We start from the raw sequence: 14,961 nt of genomic DNA on the forward strand, positions 1-14,961 counted from the left end.
CAAGTAAAGTGTGGGCCAGTGTCTTGAATGAGGGCTGGGGAGTGTAAGTTTACCTTATAAGGCAATTATTCTTGACACTGACTGTTAGAATAAACTGGGGAGATTTAAGAAATACTAACGCACCGACCCTATATTAGTTTCCTAGGGTTGCCACAAAGTACCACAGACTAAGCAAACAAAAATTTATTTATTATGGTTTTGGAGGCTAGAAGTTCAAGATCAAATTGTCAATAGGGTTGGTTCCTTCTGGGGCCTCTCCTTGGTTTGTAGTTAGCCATCTTTCCTTGTGTCTTCACATCATCTTCTCTTTGTAACTGTGTCTAAATTTCCTCTTCTTATAAGGACACCAGTCAGATTGGATTAGGGTCCATCCTAAAGACCTCATTTTAACTTAATTACCTCTTTAAAGATCCATCTCCAAATATAGTCACATTCTGAGATACTGAGGGTTAGAACTTCAACATAGGAATATTGGGGGGACCCAGTTCAGCTTATAACAGACCCCACCCCCAGAGGCTGATTCAGGCAACCAGGAATGAGGCTGAGGCTTTGATATGGAAAGCCCCATTTTACTTAATGCTCAGGAATGAGAACCATTGCTGTGGAGTCTACACTGCAGGTAGATGGGAATGAAAGCTGGGGATGAAGTGGGCAGATCTGTCTGCCGGTGCAAGCCGTGTACCTGGCTCACGGGGAAGGCTTTGAGAAAATCATTCAAAGATGCTGAGTGTTAGTGGTTTCATCTGTAAAGTGAAGACAATTACTTTGCCTGCCTTCAAGCAGGAGGCTGGACTGGATACTTTTTGAGGTTTCTTTCAGACCTAAGATTTCTTATTCTGGAAGCAGCTGTAAGGTCAGTTTATGCTGGTGGTGAGTGTTGGAGGAGACAGGAGGAAAGTCACTTTTAATGTGCTAATGGCCACCACCACGGCCAACCCTGCCCCACCACCGCGGCCAACCCAGCCCCACCACTGCGGCCAACCCTGCCCCACCACCGCGGCCATCCCTGCCCCACCACCATTACCACCAGGAACAGCATCACCCACATCAGCAGGTTCAGCAGCGTTATTACAAGCATCATCACCATTGCCAGTGCACTCTCTGCACCTGCTGCCATCACTCCTCCCCCACCGGCACCAGCACATCCTCGTGAAAAGCCCTCCATCACACTCCGATCCCTGTGCCTGCGCTCCATAGTCCCTTTCCAAGGGGCTGAAATGCTCCAGTTGAAGGCTGGAGCATGATCTTTTCATTTATTCATTTAGGACTTGGTCAGTAAACAGTGACATAAGCCCAACCAAACATGGAGTAAGCAAAACAGAACTGTATTGGCTCATGTAACAGAGAAGGCCAAGGGCAGCTCTGACATCAGGCATGGCAAGATCAGGGCTCACAGATGTACTCATATAATCTCGCCTCTCTGTGTGGCTTGTGCTCTGTTGGCTCAGTCTCAGGCTGCCTGTGGTGGCAAGATGGCAGCGCTAGCCTCTGTCCTCTCAGATTCCTGGCACAACAGAAAAGAAAATCATAGAATTAAATAATTCAAAAAATATTTATTGAAGGGCGCCTGGGGCGGGGGCTCAGTTGGCTAAGCCTCCAACTCTTGGTTTGGGCTCAGGCCATGATCTCAAGGTCCTGGGATCGAGACCCCGCCCCCCCCCCCCCCCCCCCCCGTCAGGGAGTCACCTTGGGGATTCTCTCTCTCCATCTCCCTCTGTCGCTCTGTCCCTCCTCTCCCTCTGACCTTCCTTCCCCTCACACACTGTCTCTCTCAAGTAAATAAATCTTAAAAAAAAATATTTATTGAGGGCTCACTACATGTCACAGGCTCTTCCACATGCTATGGATACAGAGAGAAAGAGAAGAGCTTCCTTCCCCTTGGGCTCTCTGAATGGATGTCTTTGGACCCCTGCCATCTGTGAGCCAATCACTGTAGCCAGGAGTATGGGATGTGCTGACTGGCTTGGGCTTTGTCATGTGCCCCACTTAGGAAATGCTGCTGTCGTTTTGACTGTAGGGACTACGTCATAGTTCTGTTTGTGGTGTGCCCCCAGGGCATCACTCAGGGACTTGCCAGTAATAAGCAAATGAGAAATGACATGAGAGGAGTGGACAACTGAGTAAGCAGAAGAGAGAAAGTGTGTGATAGACAAATGTATAAAAACACTTTAAAAGCAGACAGGCCTAAACAAATCAAACCATAATGATGGCTTTAGGTTGCCAATCAGAAAGCAGATACAGTATTCACTGTAGATTATTTACTAAAAATATTTGCCCTGTTTGTTTCTTATCAGGATGAGAAAATCCTGCTCATTATTCTGGGGGAGCATTAGAAACAAGAAAAACTGTAGTTCCTTTCAGAGTTGTCCTTGGGGCCAACAAACCCAGGGGTCACTCTGGGTCTCACACTTTGAGGAGCACGTGAAAGAAGAAATGAAGACAGGCTCATGACTGCTACCTTCTTCCTTCCTCTTCCCTGTTTCTGCCTGCTATGGGCACCTTGGAAACATTTCTCCCCAGTGCCTGATGTTCTTGGGCACAGCTTCTCAGTTCCTTTGATAGAGGCTGCCCTCGTGTTCCTTTTATGCATATTTCAATTGGTTAAAAAGTACAATACAAGAAAAAAGTATAGAAGAAAAATTTATACCTCTAAAACTTAGCATGTAAAAGAGCCTTTCATTGGTTCTGGATATTAAAAGTTCGGTTTCATCTATCTGTACAACACGGAGATGGGTCAGCACTTGCAGGAATGTAGGAATGTGTGTGATTTCATCCCACCACTTAAGGAAGGACATGTGGAGGACACATCAGAAAAGGCAAACTAAATTATTAAGAGGAACCTACATTTGAGCACAAGTGCAAAGGGTATGGATTCAAGTATGGAAAGAGAAAAGCTTTGAAGAAATAAGCAAATGCTATGAACTCATGAAAGACATAGAAAATATAGAAAATAAATAAACTTGTTCACCAAATTTCAATAGACTCAAATAAGAGGGGCACCCATGAAGTTTCAAAAGGCTAAAAGAATTCCAAACATTGATTGCAAGTGTTTTCAAACAAGGGGGATAAACACATGGAATTCAGTGACTGTAGAAGTGGCAGTGTTTGAAAAGATTAAGTCCTTTAAGAATGTGGTAAATTCATGGATGACAGACCAAGAGTGAGTCTTCAGAGCCTGGAGGATGCTCCAGATGCAGCCCCACCCACAAAAGACAATCCCATCCACCCGCAATGCTTCTGTCAGAGATGGAGTATAAGGCAAATGTCCACATGGATCATGAGCAGGCTGAGGACAGCTCTCAGCGATGCTTTGAGAATAAACAAGGAGATCCGCTCTATATTTGAGGGTTTGGTTTTTTGGTTTTGGGGTTTTTTTTTTTTTTTGACATGGATGGTTATCATTGAATTGATACCATGAATAAATGATTAAGCAAATAAAGGAAAATGATGAATAGAGGGCTTTTTGTAACTTTTAATTTTGAAATAATTATAGACTCCTAGGAAGTTGCGAAAATAGCACAGTCACATGTACCCTTCCCCCAGCTTCCCCCATTGGTGATATCAAGCTGTAGTACAATATCAAAACCAGGAAATTGACATTGGTATGTTTCTGTGAACTAGACTACAGACTTCATTTTGTTCTCATCATTTTTGAAGTGTGTGTGTTTGCATCTATGTAATTGTATTCATGTATAGATTCATGTAACTTCCATCATAATGAAGATCCAGAACCCCTCCATCACCATGGAAGAACTCTTTCACACTACTCTTGAATTCCCTCTTCCCTACCCTCTCCCTTCCCTGGCAACCATGAACCTATTCTCCATGTTTATGGTTTTGTCATTTCTTATAATGTTACAGAAGTAGAATCATACTTCAAAAGGCATGCGACCTTGAGGGACTGACTTCTTTCATTAAGCATCATGCCCTCGAGGACCATTCAGGTTGTTGTGTGCGCCAATAGTTCATTTTTGTTGCTGACCCGTGTCCCATCATGGATATACCAGACTTGCTCCACCACCCACCTATTAAAGGACATTGAAGCTATTTTCATTATTTTGCTATTATAAGTAAAGCTGCTGTGAACATTTGTGTACATGTTTTTGTGTGAATATAAGTTTCCATTGCTCTGGGATAAATGCCCAAGGAGTGCAGTTGCTGGGTTCTATGGTAAGTGCATGTTTAGTGTTACGGGAAACTGCCAAATTGTTTCCCATGGTGGTTGTACCATTTTACATTGCCGCTAGCAATGTCTGAGAGACCCAGTTTCTCTGTGTTCTCACGAGCATTCGATATTATCCCTATTTTTTTAAAGATTTATTTTTATTTATTTGAGAGAGACTGGGGGGGAGAGATTGAGTGGGGAGAGGGGTAGAGGGAGAGGGAGAAAGAATCTTAAGCAGACTCTGCACTGAGCTTGGAGCCCCATGTGGGGATCACTCTCACACCTGTGAGATCAGGACCTGAGCTGAAACCAAGAGTCAGACGCTTAGCTGACTATGCCACCAGGCACGCTTGATATTATCCCTATTTTTTATTTGAGCTATTTGAACAGGTGTGTAGGGATACATCACTGTGGCTTTAACTTTGCATTTTCTTAATGGCTACTGATGGTCATTAACTTTTCTTGTGCTTCCTTGCCATCTGTAACTCCTCTTTTCTGAAATAGTTGTTCATGTCTCTGGGCCATTTTCTAATTGGATTCTTTTTTTTTTATTTTTAAGTAAACTCTACACCCAATGTGGGGCTCGAACTCACAACCCTGAGATCAAGAGCCACATGCTCCACCCACTGAGCCAGCCAGGTGCCCCCTAATTGGATTATTTATTTGCTTTTGTACTGTTTGTTGAGTTTTGAAAGGTCTTTAGATAGTCTTCATGCAAGGCATTTGTCAGATATGCCTTGCCAATATTTTCTCCTAGTCTATATGTAGCTTGCTTGTTCATCCTTTAAACAGGGTCTTTCCCAGCACAAAACAAGTGGAGGTTTTAAATTCCCATTTAGAAAAGCCTGACCCATACTTGAGAGCGCTGGACATGGTCACTCCATTGGTTGCTGCTCATCAGGGCAGATCATGGGTCGAATTCCCATTTGGGTGCACTCAGTCAACTTTAAAATAGCTCACCCCCCAGGGGTTAATGCTATTCAGTGGCCACAGGTCAGTGTTTTTCAGGACATCACAAAAAGATGAGCTGACAAAGAGCGGTCCACCACTGAGAGAACAATTCGAAGGGCATGTCCTCACTGATCCAGGAAGTGAGTCTGGAGCATTATCCCTTCTTAGAAAACTGTTAAGTGCACCATCATCAGGATGGATTGAAAGCCAGCAGTCCAAATGCCAGGAAGGTTCTCGGGCCATTTCACCACTGCATCAAGTAACAAATAGACTTGAATTCATCAGGTGAATTTAGCCAAAAAAGGGGGCCAAGACACACATGGAATTCAAAACCAGAAATAATCTCAAGTTTGAGTCATCCAGCGCACTTGTCTACATTGATTGCATTCACCAGATAAAAGTCAAATCCACTGTAAGAGGCAAATGCAGCCTCAGCTCAGGTTAAGGGTTGCTGCCATGGGGACTACAAGAGTCAAGATTTTCTGACACACTGCAGGCATGAAAGGAACGGATTACAGCTCCGTCTTATGTAAATTTCCACTGGGGGGAAAAAAGATTAAAAGGAAAATAATCATGCTTTAGTTATTTTCATTTAGGGTAATAAGATCCTTTAATTCCTTCCTGGAAAATGAGACAACAGCTGTCCTGTCATAAATGGTAAGACACTTTCCTTGACATTTTGCAGGAAACCAATCTTCAGCCGAAATTTTGACCTAATGGTGGCACCAAGTTATGTTTTTAAGAGAAAGATAGATTTTCTTTAAATATATGACCTAAGCCAATTGGCCCCAGAATGAAGAATTAAGTACAAATTGTACCAACCACGATGTCTGAGGTAAACACAGAAATCTTATCCTTCCTGCCTCTCCCATCCAGGCTGAGTGGGTCCGAAGGAGGGTGAGCTATCAGGTAAAGACTATTTTGCAGTGTTGGCAAGTGAATGTTGGATGTTTGCTTCTGCTACATTCATTGTCTTTCCATTTTGGCTGCAGCCCCCAACTTTGATGTGACGGTGCACCTCACCCAGCCCTCAGCCCGTGTGGTCTCCTGAACGAATGACTGTGTCACCCTTGCACAGCTCTTTGATGTATCATTATTACCATTTGCCAACGGGATGACTTCTCCTCAGTCAGGGTAACTTGCTCAAGGTGTCAAAGATGATAAGCGGGAGCACCAGGATTGGAACCCAGTTGGTCTTACTCTGGAGTCCATATACTCAAGTCTTCCCACTCTCTGCCTCCGTCAGACTGGATGTCCATCTTTAATCTCCACCTGTAGCCCAGAATAATACCTACTCTTGGTTGTTTTTCTCAGGGATACAGAAATGTGGAGTGTTTTTTAGGTGAGTCATCTGGAGAAGTTTATCTTATTTTGAGAATTCAACTGGCAGCTGAGGATGGGGAAATTTTGTTTTTCCCTGTTCCCCTCTGGGTTCTACAAGGAAGAGAAAATGTTTGTGAGGGGATAATATAGAAATGACTGTATTCTCTCTTTGCTCAGGTAATGGGTAAGCTGTGAAACTCAGCTATGAAGTTTAGGGAACCAACCTCTTAGCTGCCGGAGATGGGACGTGGTGTCTGGGAGCACCTGCCTGTGGGCCCAGAAGGAGCTAGGAGTCAAGTGCATAGCTCCAATTCCCCAGGAGAGCCCAACACATGTATCAGAGGCATCTAACACCCACAACAGCAGGGGTTTTGTCAATTTTGTTTGCTGTTGGATCACTGGTACCTTAGACTGTGCCTGACCAGGTAGTGGCTTCATAAACATTTGTTGAATGAATAAATGAATGAAAGAAAGAATGAATGTGTCAGATGCTGGCAGGACTTCCTTTGTCTTTCAATCTCCATGAAGGTGAAGGACATCATAAATAGGGAGATATAGACACCCTTCAGGAATTTTTAACTGCCATACCATCTGAGTTGATACTTTCCATATTTATTTCCTTTGTAATTCAATCTCTCTTTTAAACAAAGTAACTCCCTTTTCTTTCCTTTTCTTCAGACTTCCCTCCCACCTGCTAACTCAAGTCCTTTACAGCCTAAAATATCTTACCTTGATCCTGCATCTTTCTCTGTAACCTCTCTGTTTCTACTACTTCACCAAATTTCTTAGATCATCTACAATTTTGTTTCTACTTTCTTTCCTCAGCCCAATGCCAGATACCTTCTTCTCTAGCCCCACAACCTCACCAAAGTCTTGCCATCAATCACCAATGTCTACTATTTTACCAATCCAACGAACACATCACAAATCTTTATTTTAATGTAATATATTTTAGTTGTATTTGAAAGAGCTGCTCACCCAGTGTTAAAATTTTCCTTCCTTGGTGTTTGTGACATTAATTGTATCCTGATTCTACTCCTAATTCTCTGACCACTCTTCCTTTGTAGATTTCTCTTTCTTTGTTCACTTTTACATGGGAATCCATCCTCTGCCACTGTTTATCTTGCTCCACACATTCCCCTTATGGGAACCCTGTGTTTTAGCTCATGAATAGTCACATGATCTAGCCAGGCCAATCAAAGTCTTCCCTGGGAATTTTGTTAGAATTATGGAGAAGGAAAGTTCTTTTTGGAGACAGTTGGCTTTAAGTATCACATTAGTCTAGAGCTGTGAGAGACTGTCTTCTCTAGGAGCAGAAAGCCTGCCTGAGAATAAAGTCAGAACTTGGAAAAGCAGAGTAGAGAGACATGTTGTTATCATGGTATCCCTGGATTTAGCCATATCTGAGACTTGACTTAATCTTGACTCTAAAGTTGTGGGAACTGGTAATTTCATGTCTGTGTGGATTCCCTGTATGTATGTCTATTAAATTTGATTTTCTCCTATGTGTGTCTGTGTGTGTGTGTGTTTAATTAAGTAAGCTCTATGCCCAACGTGGGGCTTGAACTCGCAACCCCAAGATCAGGAGTCACATGCTCTACTGACTGAGCCAGCCAGGCACCCCTGATTTTCTCCTGTTAATCTGTCTCATGCCAGTTTGATTCTAAGTCCAGCTAGAAGGACCATAGCACAGAGGAAGGTCTTCTTCCCCAACAGTTGGCGGAGTCATCAGGATCACTTTAACTTGCTGGACACTGCTCACTCTGGACTCTGCTGCAGCTGAGAGATGCTTGGGACATCTGACAAGCAGCCAGCAGACGGTGAGATTTCTTACCACGTCAGCCTCCTGCACACTCTATCTGCAGAGTCTGAAGGAGCAGGAATGGTGAGAATTCTTTTCTCTCTTTCAAAATTTAGGTTAGCAGGAGAAAATATTTGTGGAACTAGTTCCTTGGGCCTAGCAACTCTTTGGTTAAATTTGGTAGAGTACTCTTTGGTGACTGATTCGTTTCCTCCCAGATACGGTCTTTGTATGTGTCATGCAATGTGCACACGAGGTAAAGGGTGTTGCTAAGGGCCATCCTGGAAGCCTAAGCCACAAAATTGGTGGGCACAGGTCAAGTACTTAAAAGCTGTGAGAGTGCTCGCCACCTAAGAAGACTCTGCTGATAGGGAAGCTTGGTCACAGAATGGGTTATATTGACACTAGGTCACCTGCCAACCTCAAGAAAACTTCTGTGTGGGCATCTGGCTGGTTCATTCGGAGTTGATCATGAGATCAACTCATGATCTTGGGGTCATGAGTTTGAGCCCCACGTTGGGGAGTAGGTTGTATTTAAAGTTAAAAAAATTTAAAAAAATTTAAACACCCCAAAATATCATGTAAAAAAGAAAACTTTGGTGCATCGAGGTACACTGTAAGACACCACACAGTCTCCAACGCCCGGCACATCCCTCTTAGGCATTAGTGTGGTTCCGAGAACCTAAGGCTCAGCCAAGACTGTTGATGTGCATATATTTTCCCTTCATCTCCTTCTATGTCTTAGAGCTTGGCTTTGTGACCAATGAGAATATTCTCTTTGGTTTTCACCATTGGAGGATGCACTTACTGGGGTGCACTTTGGTGGCAAACAGACTAGGGAACTGACTCTGACTCTCCCCCCGCCCTTCCATCTGGCTGTGCCAGCTCTCGTGAGAGGTTCCAGCTCATAGGAACCTTTGTTGTCTAAACCTTTGCGGCTTGTTAGTGCTGGAAAGTCCTATTCCAGTATTGTCTACCTGTGGCACAGATTGGCAGGTCTGTGACTGAAGGCGTCTCGCAATTTTGTGGGAGACTGGACATCCCATTTTCACCACACCATTCTTTCCACCTGTGCAATGGAGGTTTTTGCTCTCTTAGACTAATTTTGGGAGTAAACTTCTGGATCATGGGTTGTATCAACTATGCCCCCTTTGGATGCATCTTGCATCTTTGGTTAAGCTATTAAGGCTTATTGGTTTGAGTTGCTATTAGATTCTGCTTGTCAATGGCCAGACAATAGATCCTTTCAATTGACTATATTTAAAAGAAAATATTCTTGGGGCGCCTGGGTGGCTCAGTCGGTTAAGCGTCTGCCTTCGGCTCAGGTCATGATCCCGGGGTCCTGGGATCAAGCCCCACATCTGGCTCCCTGCTCAGCTGAGAACCTGCTTCTCCCTCTCCCTCTGCCTGCCACTCTGCCTACTTGTGTTCTCTCTCTATCTCTCTGTCAAATAAATAAATAAAATCTTTAAAAATAAATAAATAAAAGAAAATAGTCTTTATAGAGAGCTCTCAATTTTCTTAGTAGTATAATGGCTAGCCTTAGGGACTCCCTTGACAAGATAAAATTGCAGAAATTTTAGGCTTAAGACTCAGAAACAAATGTCCACTTCTGATGTAAATTTCTCTTAAAATTTTGTCTCATCTACCTATAGGGCCTCATTTACCCTGTAAGATTTACAGGGAATACTCAGCCCTAATCTCTAGTTTCAAAGTGTACAGGTTGCTCATGTAAACGATGAAAGCCAGGAAATAAATTTAACAAAAATACCTGAGACTGGCAATAAGGCTTGTTTTGCTCCTACCTTCTAGGAATAGAGAATCAGGCTCTGCCAGCTTCAGGCATTCATATGCAATGTCCTTTGCATGTGTATCCTAGACAACCCCCCCCCCCCCCCCGCCGCCCGCCATTGCAAAAGAATTTGTGTCTCCTGAATAGCGGCAAAATCTTTTAAATATTTTATTTATTTATTTGAGAGAGACAGAGAGTGCGAGCATGGGGAGGAGCAGAGGGGGAGGGAGAGGGACAAGCAGGCTCTGCACTGAGCCCGGAGCCTGATGCAGGGCTCGATCCTATGACCCTGAGATCATCACCTGAGCCAAAACCAAGAGTCTGACACTTAACCGACTGAGCCACCCAGGTGCCCCTAGTGGCGAAATCTTTTAAAGTACAAGCCCTTTTACTTCCACTTTGACAAGATCCTACAAAATTCAGAGAGAAATTTAAAAAGTTAATGACTTATTTGCCTCCTTCCCTTCAGAGGAAAAGGGGACCAAAGTTTCTCCTAGTGCCTCCTAAAAATGATCTGTGAAAAAACCAGTATTCAGGGACTAACAGAATTAGAAGGCTTTTATTGAAATGCTTTATATAGACAAAAATCTTTTGATTCCAATTTTAGTTAAAAATCTCCCTAATATAAAGAAGCAAATTTAGTTAAAAAGGCAGGCCAGTCACTTAATATTCAGGCTGTAATCTAGTTCTTTGGGGAATTAAAAACAACTCATTATCTTACAAATTTCCATGAAACCAGAAATGGAACTCCAGAAACAAGTCAAGGCCCACCATCTACCAATCCCCAACTTCACCTATTCCTCTTAAATTTTTGTGGGTATTGTAAAAGATCAAGACTGGGAACAAAATTGTCCCATATTTAGGAGAAAGGAAAGTGAATTTTAAATCGCAATTATTCTGAAACTCTGGGGAAAAAAAAAAACAAAACCCAAAAAACTGTTTTGTGCTCTTTCTGTACCATGAAATATAAATCTTATGTCTTTACAATGTAAACACAGCCTACAATTGCCGGAGACTGAAGAAATAAAAGGGAAAAAGAGTTAAAAAAAATACAAACTGATAGAATGGCTTTTGTGCCCAGACTCTAGCACCTCTTAGATAGAAATGTTCCAAACCTTCACCTTGGACCTATGTAGGTGCTTTCTCTCTGCCTTAGTGAAGTAGATTTTCTGCCCCCATCTTTTTGAGGACCTAAGAGCAATTCTTTGAAATAGAAAGAATTAGGAACTTTAGGGAAAGGTTTTTCATTTAAAAAGAGAGAGAGAGAGAAAGGGAGATATTTGTATTGGGGCTTTTAATATCTTTCCCACAAATAATAGTAAGAACAAAAGCTAGAAGATTGTTTACATCCTGTCTGTGTGTGTGTCTATATGTGTTACACTTTTTCTACCTCCAGATGGTATTGCTGAAATTCATTTGTATAGGAGCTCTATTTAGTTGGTTTGAAGGCAAGCACTTGTAAGAATTGGGCATTCCAAAGCTCAGAAACTAACCCAAGTGTTTTTTCAAGTTCATGTGAATCTGGGATACTATTCGGTACTAAAGCTAATTTAAGGCTGTTGGTTTAATTAAAATAAAATTGTCTTTAGAGTTATGTATTAAATATATGACTTTTATTTTACCTATGCTTAATGAGGTCATGTGGGTTCTTGTTGTCTCTGTTGCAAATTTGTCCAGAAAAATTATAATAATGGCTGACTTTGTCTAATGCCTCATGAAGTTTTGTGAGTAATCTAAACATAATTGTTATGAACAAGTAAACTAAATAGATGTAAATAAGACTAAAAGGTTTATATTCATGGGTAAACTTTTGAGTGGTTTCCATAATGTATGGTAACCTGAAATTTTGGAGTTTTGCTAAGTTAGATGATGAACTGAATTTGAATATCTAGATCATTTCCAAATAAGATAAAATAATGAAATATTAAGTACTAAACATAGGTTTGTCTACTATTGTCTTATTGCAGAGAAACTAAAGGATGAATACAGTTCTATTAGTAAACTTGGTTTGTGCTTTATTTAAAAATTGTACTATGAGGGTTCCCCTTTCTTCGCATCCTCGCCAACATCTGTTATTTCCTGACTTGTTAATTTTAGCCATTCTGACTGTGAGGTGGTATCTCATTGAGGTTTTGATTTGGATATCCCTGATGCTGAGCGATGTTGAGCAGTTTTTCATGTGTCTATTGGCCATTTGGATGTCTTCTTTGGAAAAATGTCTGTTCATGTCTTCTGCCCGTTTCTTGATTGGATTATTTGTTCTTTGGTGTTGAGTTTGATAAGTTCTTTATAGATTTTGGATACTAGCCTTTTATCTGATGTGTCATTTGCAAATATCTTCTCCCATTCTGTCGGTTGTCTTTTGGTTTTGTTGACTGTTTCTTTTGCTGGGCAAAAGCTTTTTATCGTGATGAAGTCCCAATAGTTCATTTTTGCCATTGCTTCCCTTACCTTTGGTGATGTTTCTAGGAAGAAGTTGCTGTGGCTGAGGTCGAAGAGGTTGCTGCCTGTGTTCTCCTTTAGGATTTTGATGGACTCCTGTCTCACATTTAGGTCTTTCAGCCATTTTGCGTCTATTTTTGTGTGTGGTGTAAGGAAATGGTCCGGTTTCATTCTTCTGCATGTGGCTGTCCAATTTTCCCAACACCATTTGTTGAAGAGACTGTCTTTTTTCCATTGGACATTCTTTCCTGCTTTGTAGAAGATTAGTTGACCACAGAGTTGAGGGTCCATTTCTGGGCTCTCTATTTTGTTCCATTGATCGATGTGTCTGTTTTTGTGCCAGTACCATACTGTCTTGATGATGACAGCTTTGTAATAGAGCTTGAAGTCTGGAATTGTGATGCCACCAGCTTTGCTTTTCTTTTTCAACATTCCTCTGGCTATTCGGGGTCTTTTCTAAATAATTTTAGGATTATTTGTTCCATTTCTTTGAAAAAAGTGGATGGTATTTTGATAGGGATTGCATTAAATGTGTAGATTGCTGTAGGTAGCATTGACATTTTCACAATATTTGGTCTTCTAATCTATGAGCATGGCACGTTTTTCCACTTCTTTGTGTCTTCCTCAATTTCTTTCATGAGTATTTTATAGTTTTCTGAGTACAGATTCTTTGCCTCTTTGGTTAGATTTATTCCTAGTAATCTTATGGTTTTGGGTGCAGTTGTAAATGGGATCGACTCCTTAATTTCTCTTTCTTCTGTCTTGTTGGTATATAGAAATGCAACTGATTTCTGTATGTTGATTTTGGATCCTGCAAATTTACTGAACTTGTTTATCAGTTCTAGGGTTTTTGGTAGAGTCTTTTGTGTTTTCTATGTATAGTATCATGTCATCTGCAAATAGTGAAAGTTTGACTTCTTCCTTGCCAATTTGGATGCCTTTTACTTCTTTTTGTTGTCTGATTGCTGTGGCAAGGACTTCCGGTACTATATTGAGCAGTGGTTAAAGTGGACATCCCTGCTTATTCTTGACCATAGAAGTAAAGCTCTCAGTTTTTCCCCATTTAGAATGATGTTAGCTGTGGGTTTTTCATATATGGCCTTGATGATGTTGAGGTATGTTCCCTCTGGACCTATTTTGTTGATAGTTTTTATCATGAATGGATGTTGTACTTTGTCAAATGATTTTTCTGCATCTATCGATATGATCATATGGTTCTTGTCCTTTCTTTTATTAATGTGATGTATCATGTTGATTGATTTGTGAATATTGGAACCACCCTTGAAACCCAGGAATAAATCCCACTTGATTGTAGTGAATGATTTTTTTTTTTTAATGTACTGTTGGATTCGGTTTGCTAGTATTTTATTGACAATTTTTGCATCTATGTTCATCAGATTTATTGACCTGTAGTTCTCTTTTTTTATGATGCCTTTATCTGGTTTTGGTATCAGGGTAATGCTGGCCTCATAAAATGAATTTGGAAGTTTTCCTTCCTTCTCTATAAAATAAAATCTTTTGACTGCAGTCTAACTGAGATGTACCAGAGAGCTCCTGGAACATCTCAAAGATTTTATGAACAATTAGACTTATTTGGTACACTAAATTAAATAAGAAACATTGTCAAATAAGTGATACTAAACCTTGTTAAGGTTATATTTGTGTACATATACAATTAAAACAAATGTTCTAAAAAATGTATAAAATTCCTAGGAATCTGATATCCTGATTTGTTATTATCTTGAGTGTTGTCTACCACAGAAATAGCCAAATTTCCTTGCCAATTGTATCATAATGAGCTCTAATAAAATATTTAACCATGTCCATTTTTAAGTCTTGTCCTTTGCATTAGGGTTTACACCGATACTATTAAAAATGTGTTTCTTCTGGGCGCCTGGGTGGCTCAGTTGGTTGGGCGACTGCCTTCAGCTCAGGTCATGATCCTGGAGTCCCGGGATCGAGTCCCGCATCGGGCTCCCTGCTTGGCAGGGAGCCTGCTTCTCCCTCTGACCCTCCCCCCTCTTGTGCTCTCTGTCTCTCATTCTCTCTGTCTCAAATAAATAAATAAAATCTTAAAAAAAAAATGTGTTTCTTCTTCAGTGAGACTCATAGAAAAAAACCTCTTGAGTGAAGTTTTCTGATAACCTTAAGATCATAAAACTGAAGTTGGTAAGAATTTCCAAAACTAATGGGAGAACTGGATTCAAGCAAAACAACAACAATTAATAACATGGACTGAATAAACTCAAGAGGAGAATAGTAATTTTTATGACTTTTTGTTTAAAACATTGCTGGCTTTTTAAAATGTCTTTTTCCAGATCTAAGTAAATCTTTTCTCTTGAGCTAACTGACCTATAGTGATTTGATAAATTATATCATTATAAGCAGAATTGAAATATTTATCCTTTCTTTCTACTTGAACCTTCTAGAATTAAAAAACTCAGTGAGTATATATATATATTTAGTATTCTTATATTTTTATGGCAA

This window comes from Mirounga angustirostris, unplaced genomic scaffold, assembly GCF_029215605.1.
Source record: "Mirounga angustirostris isolate CCGP_5_RB_7025 unplaced genomic scaffold, mMirAng1.0.hap1 SCAF_4, whole genome shotgun sequence".
NCBI lineage: Eukaryota > Metazoa > Chordata > Mammalia > Carnivora > Phocidae > Mirounga > Mirounga angustirostris.